The sequence below is a fragment of the Bos mutus genome, chromosome 8, assembly GCF_027580195.1.
Source record: "Bos mutus isolate GX-2022 chromosome 8, NWIPB_WYAK_1.1, whole genome shotgun sequence".
Lineage (NCBI taxonomy): Eukaryota > Metazoa > Chordata > Mammalia > Artiodactyla > Bovidae > Bos > Bos mutus.
The window spans coordinates 22,861,932-22,881,923 of NC_091624.1; the positions used below are offsets into that span (position 1 = coordinate 22,861,932).

The 19,992-nt window shown below is 40.7% G+C and overlaps 1 pseudogene; it reads right to left on the bottom strand.

Annotated features, from left to right (window-relative positions):
* Positions 1–251: 251 nt before the first annotated feature.
* On the bottom strand, positions 252–9,370 carry LOC102268248 (microtubule-associated proteins 1A/1B light chain 3B pseudogene; annotated as a pseudogene).
* Positions 9,371–19,992: the final 10,622 nt, after the last annotated feature.

Here is a 19,992-nt window from a genome sequence, read left to right on the forward strand (position 1 = left end):
AACAAGACAGCCTATCTTGAATAATAAAGTTTCCCAATGCTAAATGTGCCCATCTGGAGCTTTTTTTTTTGCCTGAAGTACAAAAGCCAACTTTCTAAAACTCCTAGATAAGGACAGTACTGTTCTGATGATCTGTGATTAGATGAACTGATCAATCTCAGTCAGTAACACCCCTTTTTTATTCCTTGGTAGGGGTTTAAAATATTCTAGAAAAGACTCATTTTTCTAGTCTTACATAGACAATTTCATTCTCAAGTTTCCTGAGAGGTGTATGCTGTATACAACAATCCATATTTATCCTTCTCACTTACATACACTTCACAAATTGGATGGACACACTCATTATATTTATTCACTATCAGGAAGGAGATGATTAGCATTGAGCTGTAAGTACATTCTAATTATCTTGAAGAGCTCACTCATGTTGACACGATCAGGCACCAGGAATTTTATTTTATCCAGGACCAGAAGCTGTTTCTCAGCTTTGTATTTTTCTATTATTACCAAGATTTTGGCAGGATGCTGCTCTGGGATAAGTTGAACATCTTCTACTCTTTGTTTGAAGGTTCTGAGCTGTTAGAAGGTTTTCTCCTGCAATAGCAACTTCTCTTATGTCTCCTCAGCCCGCAGTCATCCCACTGTATTTTATTTGTACCTTTTTAAAATCTGGCAACCCATTCCAGGACTCTTGCCTGGAAAATCCCATGGATGGAGGGGCCTGGTGGGCTGCAGTCCATGGGGTCGCTAGGAGTTGGACACGACTGAGCGACTTCACTTTCACTTTTCACTTTAATGCATTGGAGAAGGAAATGGCAACCCACTCCAGTGTTCTTGCCTGAAGAATCTCAGGGACGGGGGAGCCTGGTGGGCTGCCGTCTATGGGGTCCCACAGAGTCGGACACGACTGAAGTGACTTAGCAGCAGCAGCAAATCTTGTTTTAGAGTCTTTATTTGTATTTTGTTTGTTTGTTTTTGCTGTTTTGCATCTGGAGCAGCAATTCTCAAACATTATGTGCATCAAAATCACCCCCAAAACTTGTTAGAACAGAGTGCCTGACCTCACACCCAGAATGTCTAGGGTCCAAGAACTTTGACCATGCTCTCAAGTAATGATGCATGGTACAAGAAAACACTTTGAGCACCAGAAGCTTTCACAAGACCCACAGTCTAGGTCCTTTGAAGGCAGGGGCCATGTCCCTGCATGGACCTTTCATTCATCTTTCATTCCGCACAGGATCCAACACAGTGACTTGCAAAGAGCTGTTCAGTAGGATGACTTCATTAGTAATGAATTTCTGGACTTCAAAGGTATGTCACAGAAATTTCATACACATTAATATTCTAAGGAAGAATCAGAGTTACAGTGAAGAACCCACAAAGAGTGAAGGAGAGCTCGTGATCCATTCCGAAGTCAGCCTGCATCATCAGTGTATAAAGCAAAAGGGGAAAGTGTAAAGCTGCGTAATTTTCAATGTCAAACAGGCAGCAAGTGTTAGATTAATTATTTTAGCTATTATGCAAAAAAGTTTTTTTTAAACTATAGCCTATTTCCAAGTGATTAATAAATTCAGCAAGAGTGTTTTATTAATTACTACTAGGAAAGCCAATACAATTAATGTACATTCAAAAATTGTCAGACATGGAAGTTAAAAAAACAGAGACCACCATGAGATGGGCAGTGGATGCCTGGCTTTGAGGCCCAGCTGTGCCCTTGATGCCCGTGTGCATTCAGGTACTCAGTTTCTTCTTATGTAGAATGGGTAGCAAAACAATCATGTCTGCTTTTGAGAGATAAGTCCTCAAAACAGTACCTGGCACACAGTAAGTGTTTGTTAAATAAAACAAAATACTAGTAGAGAAATGTAAAGTGGTGCAGCTGCTATGAAAAAGAGTACAGAGACTCTTCAAAGAATTAAAAGTAGAACTGCCATATGATCCATCAATCCCACTTCTGGGTACTTATTCAATAAAAATGAAAACAGGATCTCAAAGAGATATCTGTACCCCCCCTATTCATTGCAGTATTATTCATATTAGCCAAGGTATGGGAACAACCTAAGTAATCTCAATGGGTAAATGAATAAACAATATGTGGTCACCATATACAATATAGTATTATTCAGCCATAAAAAGCAAGGAAATCCTGCCATTTACAACAACATGGATTGACCTTGAGGGTATAATGCTAAGTGAAATAAATCATACAGAGAAAGTCAAACACTGTAAGATGTCACCTACATATGGGATCTAAAACAACAACAGCAAGTCAAAACAAAAACCAAATCCATAGAAACAGAGAAATGGTGGTGGGCGAGGGACTCAAAAGATTCAAACTTTCAGTGTTAAAATAAATAAATCCTGGGGCTATGTATATATAGCACAGTGACCATAGCTAATAATAACACTGTATATTGGAAAGTTGCTACGACAGTAGATCTTCAAAGCTCTCATTAAAAAACAACAGTAAAAAAATAAACTAATATGGAATCTTCTCAGGTTAGTCTATGCCTTTGGTGATCACATTTTGTCCACCTGAAATTTAGGACAAAGATGATAGATACTCAGGCCACTCCTGGGAATAAAAGGCTTTCCAAAAATTCTGTGATTCTCCAAACAGGGGTTACAGAAGCCAACGACAGTGTTTTGTGTACAGAGAATGTTCTGGACACCCCAGGTTGTCTGGTGTTCATATCTGTGTATTCCCAGCTCCTCTCTTCCATTTCCCCCAAATATCCTGCCACCCCAAGAATGGAGAGAGAATGAGAACAGGAAAGGTAAAACTCGTGTCTTCATCGGCTTTTTCAGTCATGATGTGAGTGGATTTTTGTGGAATGGAAGTAATTTCATGGTAATGTTCCCCACTGGAGCCCAAGAGAGCCTACATCTTGGACCTTAAGTTTCAGGGTGTTGGCTAGTGTGTATACACAGAATAACCAACAGAAACCCAACCAACACACAGGCAATCTCTCAGCAATGTTCTTCCTTTTAAAACATGTTAATGTTTCCACTGAGAGCCCTGGAATTTACTGTACATTTTTGCTTTTGCTTCTTATGGCAGCAAAGGGAGGCACTTACAAGTAAGAGACTCATAAAGTGCAAAAATCACTCAGAGATGATGTTTATCCAGCTGGACTTCTGCAGTGAGAAACACAATTCAAGAATACAACTGAAGGCAAGGAGCCAGTCCCAAATTATGGATGCAAAGATTGGACAAAGGCAGCAGAAAGGGAAAAGATCATGTGTCAGACTGCTAGTCTTCCTGCTACTTCTCATCTGGCAGTGTTGATCCCACTCATGGAGAAGGCAGCTGGCCCCCACAAGAAGCTCCAGAAACTGCCTACACCATCCTTTCTTCATGCTCAGACACACGCTCTGTCCTTCCTTCCTCCCTCCCTTCTTTCCTCCCTTCTTTCTTTCGTGCCTTCCTTCATTCCCTTCTTTCTTCCTTCCTTTCTTCCCTGCCTTCCTCTCTCTCTCCTTTCTTTCTTTCTGGATTTCTTTCTCTCTCTTTTACCCTTCTTCCTTTGTCTGAACTATCTCTCTTGTTATAGAGATTCCCAAACATACACAAAAGTAATGAGAAACACATAACAACCCCCCCAGCTATCTATCACCTGCCTCAGGTATATCAACTCTGTGCCAGCCTCAACCTCCTAGCTGTCCACCCCAACTCTCCCTGCAGCCCAGTGTTTTCCTGCAGCATTTAAAAATAAAAATGTTACTCTTACATGTGTCATTATGTGTCTGTAAGAGAAACTTACTTTTTAAAAACCTAACCAGGCTTCCCTGGTGGCTCAGTGGTGAAGAATCTGCTTGCCAATGCAGGAGACATGGATTTGATCCCTGATCCAGGAAGATCCCACATGCCGTGGAATCCTGATCCAGGAAGAACCCACATGCCACGGAGCAACTAAGCATGTGCACCACAACTATTAAGCCTGTGCTGGACAGCCCGGGAGCCACAAATACTGAAGCCCAAGTGCCTAAAGTCCACGCTCCACAACAAGAGGAGTCACTGCACATAACACCTAAAGAAAAGCCTGCATAGCAACGAAGACTTAGCACAGTCAAAAATAAATAAATAAAGTTTATTTAAAAAAAAAACTGAAATGCATTAGCATACTTTTCAAAATTAACTATATTTCCTTGAGATCAGTGTATTTAAAAATTTCTCAAAAAATGTTTTTATAGTTATTTTGTTCAAACAAACTCCAACCAACCTCTACATGGTGAATTTAGTTGAGAAGTTTCTCAGTCTTTTTCATCGTGTTTTCACGCCTCATGTCTGACCTGCCCAATTTCCCAATCTAGGTTTCGCTGAATTGTATCCTCACGGTTGTCAAAAGTTCAGGAAAAATAACAACAGAAGTAAAGTCAGTGAATCACTGAAGTACTAATTAGTAAAAGTTATAGGGAATTCTGCTCAATGTTACGTGGCAGCCTGGATGGGAGGGGAATTTGAGGGGCCTATGCGTACGTGTATATATACAACTGAGTCGCTCTGCTGTCCACCTGAAAATATCACACCATTGTTAGTTGGTTATATATAATATAATATATTATATATATCTAATATATCTAATATAAAGTAAAAAGTAAAAAAAAAAAAGTTTATTGTGTGCAGACCAAAAAGACAGTGTACAAACGGGGAGCACTCAAACCCAAAGGTGGTATATTGTTGTAAAGCAGTGTGAAGGCAGTGACTGTTTATTTTTCAGAGTAACTGATTAAAACATTAGAATTTTCTTGAATGAAAGGGAATTGGTTAATGGTTACCTCATAGCAACTGGGAGGAACAGTTCATATTTTTTGCTTATGATTTTCAGAGGCATAAGCAACAAGTGACCCAGGTCAAGTTACCCTCACTTGTCCTACAAAATCAGCTAAATAAAGCTTTGTTTGTATGACTAAACTGGTTTTGTCTGCTCAGGGAATTTTCAAGTCTGGTCTCTGTTTGAGTTTGATTTGAGCATGATTTAACTAACACATTCCTTTGCTCCCATAATTTGGAGGTTTGTTTAGACTGGGTTATGAACTTTTCAGTGTGAGTCGTCCATAGGTGGTGTTGGTGGTTCCTTTTGTACCCCTAATGTTTTGTTACCCAGGTTTAGTGGATTTGAAATTAATCAGTAGTAAGCTGAGGTATTGTCATCCTGATCCACTCATCAAATGTTTCCCATCAGCCTCATGTTAATTACATTCATTTATTGCCCAGATCTGTTTTTCATTCAGTCAGTTCAGTTCAGTCACTCAGTCGTTTCCGACTCTTTGCGACCCCATGGACTAAAGCACGCCAAGCCACCCTGTCCATCACCAACTCCCGGAGTTTACTCAAACTCATGCCCATTGAGTCGGTGATGCCATTCAACCATCTCATCCTCTGTCGTCCCCTTCTCCTCCTGCCTTCAGTCTTTCCCAGCATCAGGGTCTTTTCAAATGAGTCAGTTCTTTGCAATAAGTGGCCAGAGTATTGGAGTTTCAGCTTCAGTATTAGTCCTTCCAATGAATATTCAGGACTGATTTCCATTAGGATGGATTGGTTGGATCTCCTTGCAGTCCAAGGGACTCTCAAGAGTCTTCTCCAACGCCACTGTTCAAAAGCATCAATTCTTCGGCACTTAGCTTTCTTTATAGTCTAACTCTCACATCCATACATGACTACTGGGAAAACCAAAGCTTTGACTAGACGGACCTTTGTTGGCAAAGTAATGTCTTTGCTTTTGAATATGCTGTCTAGGTTGGTCACAACTTTTCTTCCAAGGAGCATCTTTTAATTTCATGGCTGCAATCACCATCTGCAGTGATTTTGGAGTCCAAAAAAATAAAGTCTGTCATTGTTTCCCCATCTATTTGCCATGAAGTGATAGGACCAGATGCCATGATCTTCGTTTTCTGAATGTTGAGCTTTAAGCCAACTTTTCCTTTTCTCCTTTCACTTTCATCAAGAGGCTCTTTAGTTCTTCTTTGCTTTCTGGCATAAGGGTGGTGTCATCTGCATATCTGAGGTTATTGATATTTCTCCTGGTAATCTTGATTCCAGCTTGTGCTTCCTCCAGCCCAGCATTTCGCATGATGTACTCTGTATGTAAGTTAAATAAGCAGGGTGACAATATACAGCCTTGACGTACTCCTTTCCCGATTTGGAACCAGTCTGTTGTTCCATGTCCGGTTCTGTTGCTTCTTGATCTGCATACAGATTTCTCAGGAGGCAGGTCAGGTGGTCTGGTCTGGTTTTTTCATTAGTGGTTGCAAAATGGTGATTTGTTGTTGTTTGTTCTGAATTTATTACGATATCACTTCTGTTTTTTAGTTTTTTGGCTACAAGGCATGTGGACTCTTAGCTCCCCTACCAGGATTGAACTCGCACCCCTTGCACTGAAAGGTGAAATCTCAACCACTGGCCCACCAGGGAAGTCCCTGTTCTGCATTTATTAGCATAACTTCTATAACTATTTGGTTAACCTGAAACAGAATTTGTGTAAGAAAGGCAGAATCAATACATAATGCCTTCTCTCACTGAATTTTCAGAATAATTGTGAACCTATAATGAAGACGACTTCCTTTTTTTTTTTTTGTCATTATAAACATGTAGAACATGTGTCTGCTTTATTTCAATACATTTAGTCACTTATTTGACTGTGTGGATCACAATAGACTGTGGAAAATTCTGAAAGAGATGGTAATACCAGACCACCTGACCTGCCTCTTGAGAAATCTGTATGCAGGTCAGGAAGCAACGGTTAGAACTGGATATGGAACAACAGACTGGTTCCAAATAGGAAAAGGAGTATGTCAAGGCTGTATATTGTCACCCTGCTTATTTAACTTCTATGAAGAGTATATCATGAGAAACGCTGGACTGGAAGAAGCACAAGCTGGAATCAAGATTGCCGGGAGAAATATCAATAACCTCAGATATGCAGATGACACCACCCTTATGGCAGAAAGTGAAGAGGAACTAAAAAGCCTCTTGATGAAAGTGAAAGTGGAGAGTGAAAAAGTTGGCTTAAAGCTCAACATTCAGAAAACGAAGATCATGGCATCCAGTCCCACCACTTCATGGGAAATAGATGGGGAAACAGTGGAAACAGTTGTCAGACTTTATTTTTTGGGGCTCCAAAATCACTGCAGATGGTGACTGCAGCCATGAAATTAAAAGACGCTTACTCCTTGGAAGGAAAGTTAAGACCAACCTAGATAGCATATTCAAAAGCAGAGACATTACTTTGTCAACAAAGGTCCGTCTAGTCAAGGCTATGGTTTTTCCTATGGTCATGTATGGATGTGAGAGTTGGACTGTGAAGAAGGCTGAGCGCCTTTTGAACTGCTTTTGAACTGTGGTGTTGGAGAAGACTCTTGAGAGCCCCTTGGACTGCAAGGAGATCCAACCAGTCCATTCTGAAGGAGTTCAGCCCTGGGATTTCTTTGGAAGGAATGATGCTGAAGCTGAAAGTCCAGTACTTTGGCCACCTCATGTGAAGAGTTGACTCATTGGAAAAGACTCTGATGCTGGGAGGGATTGGGGGCAGGAGGAGAAGGGGACGACAGAGGATGAGATGGCTGGATGGCATCACTGACTCGATGGACGTGATTCTGAGTGAACTCCGGGAGTGGGTGATGGACAGGGAGGCCTGGCGTGCTGCGATTCATGGGGTCGCAAAGAGTCGGACGCGACTGAGCGACTGAACTGAACTGAATCACTTATTGTCTGTGGCCCATCAGTTATTCCATCTTTCGCCTGTAGGGGCTCCTCCAGTTTGGCTCTTGGACACAGTTCCTTAGTTTCTGGCAACAGCCCTATTTTGGGCCACAGTGCGTCTCAGGATCATTTTGTACTGTACCTGCCCCAGAACAGCCATTTCTCTAGGAACTCTGCTTCCTGTTAGTGAAAAATAGCATTTGGAGACCACAATCTGGGAACTGGGAGTGGAAAGTGTGTGTGTGTGCCCACTGAGACTGTCTAGTCCTTGAATCTAGGCTTCTTCTTTGCTGTTGTTTTTAACAACACATTATATAAGCTCACATTATAAGCATATACTCACTTTTCCAGACCAAATATAGGATGTAAGTTTGTAGGGTTTTAAGTGTGATGATAAGAATGTATTCCTTTATGTACATTGAAATTTTTAGTTTCTAAGGATTCCTACATAATTATGTATTTGATCTCTTTGGTCTTTCTGTATCTCTGTGTATATGTGCATGTGTGTGTGTGTGTGTGTATGTGTGTGTACACATGTACATACATATGTTTTTCTATATACGTCTATGTGGATAGTTCAAATAGCAATGTCAGTATTACTATTAAATGTAAGAATCTAAAATGAAAGAAAAATTTGTGAACTGAATGGCAAGAAGCCATAGCGATAACAGTGCACTTGAAGTGCATGAAGAGTTTCTGTATTCAATGAAAATGCCAAAATCAAGAGGAATTAAAGAGGATTTCAGTGTATGTACTTACCTGACTGTGAGATTGCTCTGAAACTAAATCTCTGAAACCATGTTCTTAAGGAATCTTGCCACTAAAAATATTTAACAATAGACAGTTATTGGTGTCCAGGGTCTTAGGTAAGAAGAGACAGAAAGATCTTTTCATCTGCTTCTAGGAAGATTTACAGAGAATATGTTGACTATCTTGATTTTAACTGTTTCTTGTAGGTCTGTAACTCCTTCCTTTTAACTTGGACCTAGGGGTGGCATCAAAGAAGTGAAAGTGAAAAGATGATTGTAACTTTTCCAATTTCATCACTTTTCTCTAAGCTTTCTCACTTCTCTCAAACTCACTGTGGGTTGTTTTTAGAAAGTATCAGCCTAATAAGCATGATACAAAGTTAAGCCAATTTATACTCTTGCATTTGCATCTTAAAACCTTCTCTGATTTTATTAAAGAGGCATGTTAAAACCTTCCTCTGTTTATTTCCTTTCCTGTCAGCCGTGTTTCATCTTATCCTGCTGTTGTTCACAACATGCCCCAGGTTTCATGTCCAGGAAAAGGACCGCATGCTGACATACCCAGTTATATTTAAAGTGACTAGCCCTTGATTTGTTTAGTAATTAAGTTAATAATCATATATTTTACTAAGTTTGTTACTTAATAAATAGGATGATTGATACTTTGTTATAAGCATTGCCAACTACTCTTAGAAAATATTAACTCATTATTTTAAAAAGCTGTTTTGGAGTATTGACTATGGGATTAATCCTAAATTTTCCTGAGGATGGTGATGCGGGTACCTGTTTGCAGCTCACTTGAAATGGTCCCAGTTGTCAGTTTGGAAAAACATGGAGAAAACCAGACAGGATAAGCTCATTTTTGAGACTGACTTGTATGCTTGCCTGCACTCTTCTTTAATTTAATTTCCCAGAGCACCATGGTCCTAGGGGTAGAATTCTATCCTAAAGCAGGGATTGAAAACCATGAAAGGATTTGCTCACAGTCGCAGCTAATAGGTGACAAGAGAGTTTTAATCCTGTCTTCATCTTTCACATACATATCCCTGCACCCCAGCTGCCTTTCCCTGAACCTGGTGGGAGAAACCCATCTGCGTTGAACCTTAAAGTGAAAGAATCCAGTTAAAGAGTGAGTGCGTGGGGTCAGGAGGTGTCCTATCTCCCGCTGACAACACAGCATCTTACTCAGAGTCAGGTTCAAAACTGTGCTTATTGAATGGAAGACGTTGATGAAAGCCAGATTCTCAGGACTTCAGATATAAATTTGTTATTCTCAGCTGAGAGGTCCTAGAGTTTATTAATACAATCTATATGTTGTAAAAGTTTTATCTTATGGCCTTTGTAATTTTGATCTGCTCACTGTAGCTCTAGTCCTTTCTGTTTCTCTTTTTCTCATAAACAGAAATTAAAGCAAGAAAAATTTTAAAAATATTTTAACATTTCTTAAGTTGTGAGAATCTTAAACTAAATATATGAAGAAGTTAGCAGTTTACTCAAACAACTTAGACACTTGTTTGGAAACTGATATCGTCAGTGTTTGTGCTCGTCATCTTCTCTGATGAATGCTCTTTGTTCACTTTCAAAACTCACCAATCTGCCAAATATTTATTTGCTGGGAAGTTAGCATGTCTGGGAAGTAGCACATTCTTTTTGATTTAGGCATGGATAAATATTCTTTTAAATCGGATATATATTTTTAAGAAGATATCTTTAGTAAACCTGGGATTGAAATTTATGTATTCATTTCTCCCCTTATTTTTCCTATACCTTTAAAAGATTCCCCTTGGGCACTTGAAGCAGGGGAGGCAACGTCCAATGCCACAAAGGAACAGCAGTTGAGACAAGATTTATGTATTCAGGGCCCCAAACAGACTCATGGCTGCCTGTAAGAAGGAGCCGAATCCCTCTGCACCAGAGGCCTGGATGGAAATCATCAGCATGCATGTGAGCTTCATCAGTGGGTGAAGAGCCAAGTCATTAACCCATGGGTTAATGGGGTCTGATTGGGAACCATGTGTGTGTGTGTGTGTGTGTGTGAAGTTGCTTCAGTTGTGTCTGACTCTTCTCCACCCCAGCCTGCCAGGTTCCTCTGTCCACAGGATTCTCCAGGCAAGAATACTAGAGTGGGTTGCAATGCCTTCCTCCAGGGGATCTTCCAGGCCCAGAGAGCAAACCCTAGTCTCTTACATCTCCTGCACTGGCAGGCAGATTCTTTACCACTAGCGCCACTTGGGAAGCCCTGGGAGCCACGTACCTGTGGGTTAACGTGAAAGTGCTTCACAGGGAGACAGGAGTGCCTTGGGACACCCAGGAAGTTAAATTCCCACAGAAGATAAGCTCACACACAAGAATTACAAAACATAAGAGAAAGTCCAGTGTTATGAAAAATAGCCAGAAGACCCAGGTCCACTGCATATAGTTTACACAATTATAAATTGTGCACCAAACAGTTATAGGTGTGTCATTCAGATTGACCACAATCACATTTATACACACACATGCACACACACACACAATGTAAAACTTGAGAATAAGAATTTTAGGGCAATCTAAAAAAGATGTTAAATTCTCAGGCTGATAAAAAGAGGGGATTAGACTCATGGAATAAGAACATTTAAAATAAAAACATACCATTATGCAAAAGAACAGGTGATTGTGAGAAAAAACAAAATCAGATATCTTGATAATTAAGTCTTAGAGTATGTATTTAATAGAGGACATATCCAGCAAGCAAGAGATTTAATAAATTAAAAAGGAAAACTAATTTAGAGGGAATATGACCCTGCCAACACCTTGATTTTGATCTAGTGAAACTGATTTTGGGCTTCTGGCCTCCAGGACTGTGAAATAATAAATTTCAATTGTTTAACTCACCAAGTTTGTGATAAGTCGATACAGCAACCATAGAAAAATAAAATACTAGGCAAAGATGGAGCATTTTGAGCATCATCAAGTTAATAGTTGTAGTGAATCACAGCATATAAATTGGTTTTAAATAATTTCACGAGTTCAAAATGATACTAACACTGTCTTATGCACACAAACTCATTTGTCACTACGTAACCAATTCATCTTTGGGGCTGCACAGAGTCAGACACGACTGAAGTGACTGAGCAGCAGCAGCAGCAGCAGCAATCAATTCATTGTCCTGAAAACTGAAATAAAGGGAAATAACTGTACTTCAGAGTAATAATACAGTTGATAAGGAAAAACTTGGCTTGATGGAAAATTTTAAAAAAGAAGGATTTGTAGAATTAAGATATTATCATTTTGTCATTTGTTGTGAAATAACAGACTTAAGCAATGATTATTAATGGCTTCTAAAACCATTAGGTGAAAAAGTTATGAGAAACTTATAATCAGGCTGACAACTTCCAAACCCCACAGTTTAATTTCAGCATTAAAAAGAAAAGAGCAAACTGGCATATGTACCCCCTGATGTCATGCAGTAGGAAAGAAAACACCGACTTGAAATTTTCCTGAAAAAAGATTCAAACTTGAATCTGATCAAACTTCTATTAATAGATATGATTACCAGCTTACAAGAAATACTGGGGACAGGAAATATGTTAAGTAATACTTCTGGGCTGCTACCAGCAAAATTCAAGGTATTTGAAACTATTGAGGAAAAGACCTAGTCTGTTCAACAAATAAGTTATAAAAACAAAAAATGTAGAAGAAAGAATCTGTAATTGAAAATACTTAAGAGATTAATCTTAAATCTTGGAGAAGGAAATGGCAACCCACTCCAGTGTTCTTGCCTGGAGAATCCCAGGGATGGGGGAGCCTGGTGGGCTGCCGTCTCTGGGGTCGCACAGAGTTGGACACGACTGAAGCGACTTAGCAGCAGCAGCAGCAAGAGATTTATCAACCCAATGAGTCCTGATTCAAATAACCCAACTGTAAAACAACCATCACACAGTGGCAGACATTAAAAATGGATTCGCAGTGTAATTAAATTAAAGAATTATTCTTATTATTTTAGGGATGATATACTTGGATGTGTTTTAGAAGTCATGTCTATTAGCTAGACATCACTTCCCTGGTGGCTCAGATGGTAAAGCTTCTGCCTACAATGCGGGAGACCCAGGTTCAATCCCTGGGTTAGGAAGATCCCCTGGAGAAGGAAATGGCAACCCACTCCAGTATTCTTGCCTGGAAAATCTCATGGATGGATACGCCTGGTTGGCTACTCTCCATGGGGTCGCAAAGAGTCAGACACAACTGAGCAACTTCACTATCTATCTATCTATTACCTATCATAACTAAGAAATACATACAGAAGAATAGATAAACAAAATAATACAGTATTTGGAATTTATTTCAAAATAGCCTAGCTGGAGGTGGAAAGTTAATGAGAGTAAAAGTAAAATGAAATTTGTCAAGAGTTGATAATTGTTCTAGTTGAATGATGGGTATATGGGAATTTCATTATTCAATTCTCTCTACTTTTGTATATGGTAGAAGATTTTCATATTAAAGGTTTCCTTTAAAAATATGGCACCCCACTCCAGCACTCTTGCCTGGAAAATCCCATGGATGGAGGAACATGGTGGGCTGCAGTCCATGGGGTCGCTAAGAGCCGGACACGACTGAATGACTTCCCTTTCCCTTTAAGAATAAAATAAGGAAATAAAACTAAGGAAATCTCTCAGAACAGAGCTAAGATGAAGAAATGGAAATTAGAAAAAAATAAAGTTAAGATATATACATATATTTGAAGAAGTATGTGAATGAAAGAATAAAGCTGAATTAGTCAGAGTTCTCCAGAGAAATAGAAGCCATAGGAGACATAGATGATAGACAGGTAGATAGATATAGATGATGTAGACATAGATACAGATTGGAGAAGGCCATGCAACCCACTCCAGTATGCTTGCCTGGAGAATCCCATAGACAGGGGAACCTGGCAGGCTACAGTCCATAGGGTCACAAGAGTTGGACATGACTGAAACGAACTAGCACCCAGGCATAGATATAGATACAGATACAGATATAGATATAGATATAAACAGGGACCGAGTAAAAGGACAAGTTCAGTTCAGTCTCTCAGTTGTGTCCAACTGTTTGCGACCCCATGAAAGCTGAGTGCTGAAGAATTCATGCTTTTGAACTGTGGTGTTGGAGAAGACTTTTGAGAGTCCCTTGAACTGCAAGGAGATCCAACCAGTCCATCCTAAAGGAGATCAGTCCTGGGTGTTCATTGGAAGGACTGATGCTGAAGCTGAAACTCCAATACTTTGGCCACCTGATGAGAAGAGTTGACTCATGAGAAAATACTCTGATGCTTGGAAGGATTGGGGGCAGGAGGAGAAGGGGATGACAGAGGATGAGATGGCTGGATGGCATCACTGACTCAATGGACATGAGTTTGAGTGAACTCCAGGAGTTAGTGATGGACAGGGAGGCCTGGCGTGCTGCGATTCATAGGGTCACAGAGTCAGACATGACTGAGCAACTGAACTGAACTGAATTGAACCACAGCACACCAGGCCTCCCTGTCCATCACCAACTCCTGGAGTCTACCCAAACCCGTGTCCATTGAGTTGGTGATGCCATCCAACCATCTCATCCTCTGTTGTTCCCTTCTCCTCCTGCCCTCAATCTTTCCCAATATCAAGGTCTTTTCAAATGAGTCAGTTCTTTGCATTAGGTGGCCAAAATACTGGAGTTTCAGCTTCAACATCAGTCCTTCCAATGAACACCCAGGACTGAGCTCCTTTAGGATGAACTGGTTGGATCTCCTTGTAGTCCAAGGGACTCTCAAGAGTCTTCTCCAACACCACTGTTTAAAAGCATCAATTCTTCTGCACTCAGCTTTCTTTATAGTCCAACTCTCACATCCATACATGACTACTGGAAAAACCATAGCCTTGACTAGACGGACCTTTGTTGACAAAGTAATGTCTCTGCTTTTGAATATGCTATCTAGGTTGGTCATAACTTTCTTTCCAAGAAGTAAGCATCTTTTAATTTCATGGCTGCAGTCACCATCTGCAGTGATTTTGGAGCCCAAAAAAATAAAGTCTGACACTGTTTCCACTGTTTCCCCATCTATTTCCCATGAAGTGATGGGACCGGATGCCATGATCTTAGTTTTCTGAATGTTGAGCTTTAAGCCAACTTTTTCACTCTCCACTTTCACTTTCATCAAGAGGCTTTTTAGTTCCTCTTCACTTTCTGCCATAAGGGTGGTGTCATCTGCATATCTGAGGTTATTGATATTTCTCCCAGCAATCTTGATTCCAGCTTGTGTTTCTTCCAGTCCAGCATTTCTCATGATGTACTCTACATATAAGTTAAATAAGCAGGGTGACAATATACAGCCTTGACATACTCCTTTTCCTATTTGGAACCAGTCTGTTGTTCCATGTCCAGTTCTAACTGTTGCTTCCTGACCTGCATACAGATTTCTCAAGAGGCAGGTCAGGTAGTCTGGTATTCCCATCTCTTTCAGAATTTTCCACAGTTTATTGTGAGCCACACAGTCAAAGGCTTTGGCATAGTCAATAAAGCAGAAATAGATGTTTTTCTGGAACTCTCTTGCTTTTTCCATGATCCAGCAGATGTTGGCAATTTGATCTCTGGTTCCTCTGCCTTTTCTAAAACCAGCTTGAACATCAGGAAGTTCATGGTTCACATATTGCTGAAGCCTGGCTTGGAGAATTTTAAGCATTACTTTACTAATGTGTGAGATGAGTGCAATTGTGCGGTAATTTGAGCATTCTTTGGCATTGCCTTTCTTTGGGATTGGAATGAAAACTGACCTTTTCCAGTCCTGTGGCCACTGCTGAGTTTTCCAAATTTGCTGGCATATTGAGTGCAGCACTTTCACAGCATTATCTTTCAGGATTTGGAATAGCTCAACTGGAATTCCATCACCTCCACTAGCTTTGTTCATAGTGATGCTTTCTAAGGCCCACTTGACTTCACATTCCAGGATGTCTGGCTCTAGGTCAGTGATCACACCATCGTGATTATCTGGGTCGTGAAGATCTTTTTTGTACAGTCCTTCTGTGTATTCTTGCCATTTCTTCTTAATATCTTCTGCTTCTGTTAGGTCCATACTATTTCTGTCCTTTATCGAGCCCATCTTTGCATGAAATGTTCCTTTGGTATCTCTGATTTTCTTGAAGAGATCCCTAGTCTTTCCCATTCTGTTGTTTTCCTCTATTTCTTTGCATTGATCGCTGAGGAAGGCTTTCTTGTCTCTTCTTGCTATTCTTTGGAACTCTGCATTCAGATGTTTATACCTTTCCTTTTCTCCTTTGCTTTTTGCTTCTCTTCTTTTCACAGCTATTTGTAAGACCTCCCCAGACAGCCATTTTGCTTCTCTGCATTTCTTTTCCATGGGGATGGTCTTGATCCCTGTCTCCTGTACAATGTCACGAACCTCATTCCATAGTTCATCAGGCACTTTATCTATCAGATCTAGGCCCTTAAATCTATTTCTCACTTCCACTGTATAATCATAAGGGATTTGATTTAGATCATACCTGAATGGTCTAGTGGTTTTCCCTACTTTCTTCAATTTAAGTCTGAATTTGGCAATAAGGAGTTCATGGTCTGAGCCACAGTCAGCTCCTGGTCTTGTTTTTGCTGACTGTATAGAGCTTCTCCATCTTTGGCTGCAAAGAATATAATCAATCTGATTTCAGTGTTGACCATCTGCATATACAAAAAACAATAATTTATGAAAAGGTGACACTTCAAAGTGAAAGACCTTCATTGTCCTGGGAGCTAAAATAATTTTTCCATAGTGGCATAACAGTCCCAGTTTGGCCATGGGGGACGAGAAGGTTCCCTTTCCCAGCCTGGAGGAGGAGCTGATCATGGAAACGTGATGCCTGCTTAAGAATGAGGAAGAAGGTGATTTTCCTCCATCTCCTCACTTTTCCTTTGATTTTAAAGCTGTAGCTCACTAAATTCTTGGGGCACAGATCCTGTCACCTACCTGCTTGGAAGTCTCACAAGTGTCTGAATAAATCACTTCTTATCTATCACTTTGCCTCTCTATGTGTCTTTTCTGCACTGAGACACAAAGGACTGAGCTCTTTGGAGCCTCTCGATACGCCACCTAACAGTTTCAGAGTTAGACATAGATGATATGAAGGAGATTTATTATCAGGAATTGGCCCTTTTGATTATGTAGGCTAGGAAGCCCCAAGATCTGCCATCTGCAAAGTAGAGCCCCAAGAAAGACAGTGATGTAATTCAGTCAGAGTCTGAGGGCTTAAGAACCAGGGAGCTGATGGTGTAAAACCCAGTCTGAGGGCAGGAAAAGATGAGATGGCCCCAGCTCCAGGCAATTGCCTCCTTCCTTCACTTGTTGTTCTAGTCAGGCATTCAATGGATTGGATGGGGCCACCCACAGTGGGGAAGGCCATCAGCTTTTACAGAGTCCATCAATTTAAATGCTAATCTCCCCCAGAGACACCCTCATAGACACACACCAAAATACTATTTAATCTGGGTGCTCAATCACCAGCCTAATTTACCCTTAATTAACCATTGCAAAAGTGAATGTTGAAGATAATGAAAGAGATAAAAGCTGAGATTTTCCAAAATTGAAGGACACGAGTCCTTACATTGAAAATTCTACCTAATGTTGAATAAATAGTAATAGTAATTTCCCAACCAGATCCATCATAGTGAAACCTCAGAACTTTAAAGATAAAGAAAAATCCTGAAAGATAACCAGAGAGGGGGAAGACTCACATATAAATAAAAAGAAAGTAATAAAGAAGAACAAACTATCAATATAGGTAACAACAAGGATGAATCTCTAGGGTGTTTTACCAAGTGAAAGAAGCCAGTCTCTATCAGTTACATTCTGTACGACTCATTTTATGTGACATTCTGGAAAGCCACAACCATGAGGAACGGAGAAGTGAGCAGAGTTCCTAGAGGCCGGGGAGGAAAAGGGTGTGATGTCAAACTACCATACACCTGAGAGTTTATTTCTTAGAGATGAAGCTATTCTATATCCTATTTGTGGTGGTAGTTATACAAATCTATATATGAGTTAAAAGTCACAGAAATATATGGACTTCCCTGGTGGTCCAGTGGTTAAGAATCTGCATTCCTATGCAGGGGACATGGGTTTGCTCCCTGATCTGGGAAGATTACACATGCCATGGGGAAAACTAAGACCGAGCACCACAACGACTGAGCCCGTGCCCTAGAGCCCATGCCCTGCAACAAGAGAAGCCACTGCAATGAGAAGCCCATGCCCCGCAGCTAGAGTGTAGCCCTGTTTGCCACAACTAGAGAAAGCCCTCAAGTAGCAATGAAGACCAAGTGCAGCCAAAAATAAATAAATAAATAATTTTTTTAAAGTCACAGAACTTCAGACCCTCCCCAAAAGATCACTAGATAAATTAAATTTAATTAATTTTAAAAATTGATGCATCTTGAATATATGGCAATGAAAGGACAGTATTGGATGAGACTTAAAATCAGGATTGATCATCTTTCCTTAATGACCTAGTAGTCACATACCAACTAATTGGATGGCCAGCTAATTCCAAGGCATTGGCCTGGTCAAGAGGGGGTGGAGTTTTCTGAAAATTGTGTTTTTCTTGAATATTCTCCACACTAAGTACATGCTGTAGATAGAAATATATTTTGTGTCCTCTAAAGCTCTCTAGCAGATGTGGCAATTTGAGATAACTTTCTTTTATTAAAAGTTATTAGTACATGATAACAAGGAACTGATAACATTCCCAGCAATGTTCTTAAAATATTAATATTCTCAAGGAAGTTTCAATTAAGTCAAATGGAAATACACGGAAGCATATTAAAAGCTATGGAAAAGCCTTTAAACATGAAAACCAAAGGTTTGAAAGATATACTTTGTCTCTAGAATTGCATGTGAGGGGAGACAAAATTTGCATAATATTTCAGGACACACTGAGTTTGCCACAGTTTGTGGCATTACTGTTACAGCTTCAATTTGGAAAGAGTTAACAAAATTTTGTTAAACTGATGTGAAGAGCCAACTCATTGGAAAAGACCCTTATGCTGGGAAAGATTGAAGGCAGGAGGAGAAGGGATGACAGAGGATGAGATGGTTGGATGGCATCATTGACTCATCAGACATGATTTTGAGCAAACTACGGGAGATGGTGAAGGACAGGGAAGCCTGGTGTGCTGCAGTTCATGGGGTCACAGAGTCGGACACAATTTAGCGGCTGGACAACAAAAACAAGTGTTTATAAGACGGTATCCTTTATTTGTCCGTTTCTCACAAAGGCTCAGCTGAAGGCATTTATCACTCAGCCCCCTCCACTAGCAGATTGGGGCCTAGTAAAATCATGGTCAGTGCTCCCTTTTTCTCCCTGGCTTCATGTCCTAGGACAGGTGGGACTGGTTTGGAGCCAAAGCTTCTGGGTCTGTAACTGAATAATCACAGGTTTCTCCATGTCTGAGATCAATATATTTATTACACAAGATCACTGAACTGCTGTATCTACTTGGTTTAGAAAAATGAAGTGTGTTTCTTTAAAAGACATGCTTTGTTCCTGTCTATCATGTGCCATCTCACAGCATTCAACTCAATTCCAGGGAGAGCTGCCTTGCCCTGAGAAATGGCTCCTGATGGAGAAGAGACATTCAGAACCAAGGGATAAGACATGCCCCTCTCCCCCGTCACTTTACCTGCTGAGGAGACACTCACAGAGTCCGGGAGGATAAAGTTACTTGGGAAGAAATTGTCTGCAGTGGACCAACTGACTTGCTCAACCAAAAGAATTGCCAGAGAAGGCTGAGGGTGAGGGTGGGTGACTCATATCAAGAAAACAACAAGCAGTAAATAACTATGGCACAGCCATTGGCCATTTCACCTTAGCAAACCTTCTCCTCAGAAGAAAGAGAAGTCAGTTTCCAAGTTAAAGAGCTGTGGGGAACAGAGCTGAGATCTGCACTCGGGCTCCAGACCCAGGGCTGACTGTGCTGATCCGAAGGTGGGCACAGGTGGGCATCCCAGGGAAGCCTCTAGGGCTAGCTCTGCAGTGGCCCTCTGGGCCCCTGTTGGCTCACACTGGGTCCTTCCCAGGGTTGAAATCACAGTAAATGTGTTCCCATTTACACATGAGCTGTAAGTACTGATGAAGGTGTGTCAGATACACAAGTTGGAACAGGGATTTCTCTGACCCAGACATAGCTGTGCAACCCAATGCCATGTTATGTTAGTCACTCAGTCGTGTCCGACTCTTTGTGACCCCATGGACTGTAACCCGCCAGGCTCCTCTCTCAAGCTGGAAAATCAGATTAAGAAACCTTGTGGGAACCAAGGCACCAAGAGTGACTCCCTTTTGAACCCTCTTATACTGTTCCCTCATAGCTCAGTTGGTAAAGAATCTGCCTGCAATGCAGAAGACCCGGGTTCAATTCCTGGGTTGGGAAGATCATCTGGAGGAGGGCATGGCAACCCGCTCCATTATTCTTGCCTGGAGAATCTCCATGGACAGAGAAGCCTGGTGGGCTACAGTCCATCGGGTCACAAAGAGTCATTTCAACCTCATCAACCTCACACGACTAAGT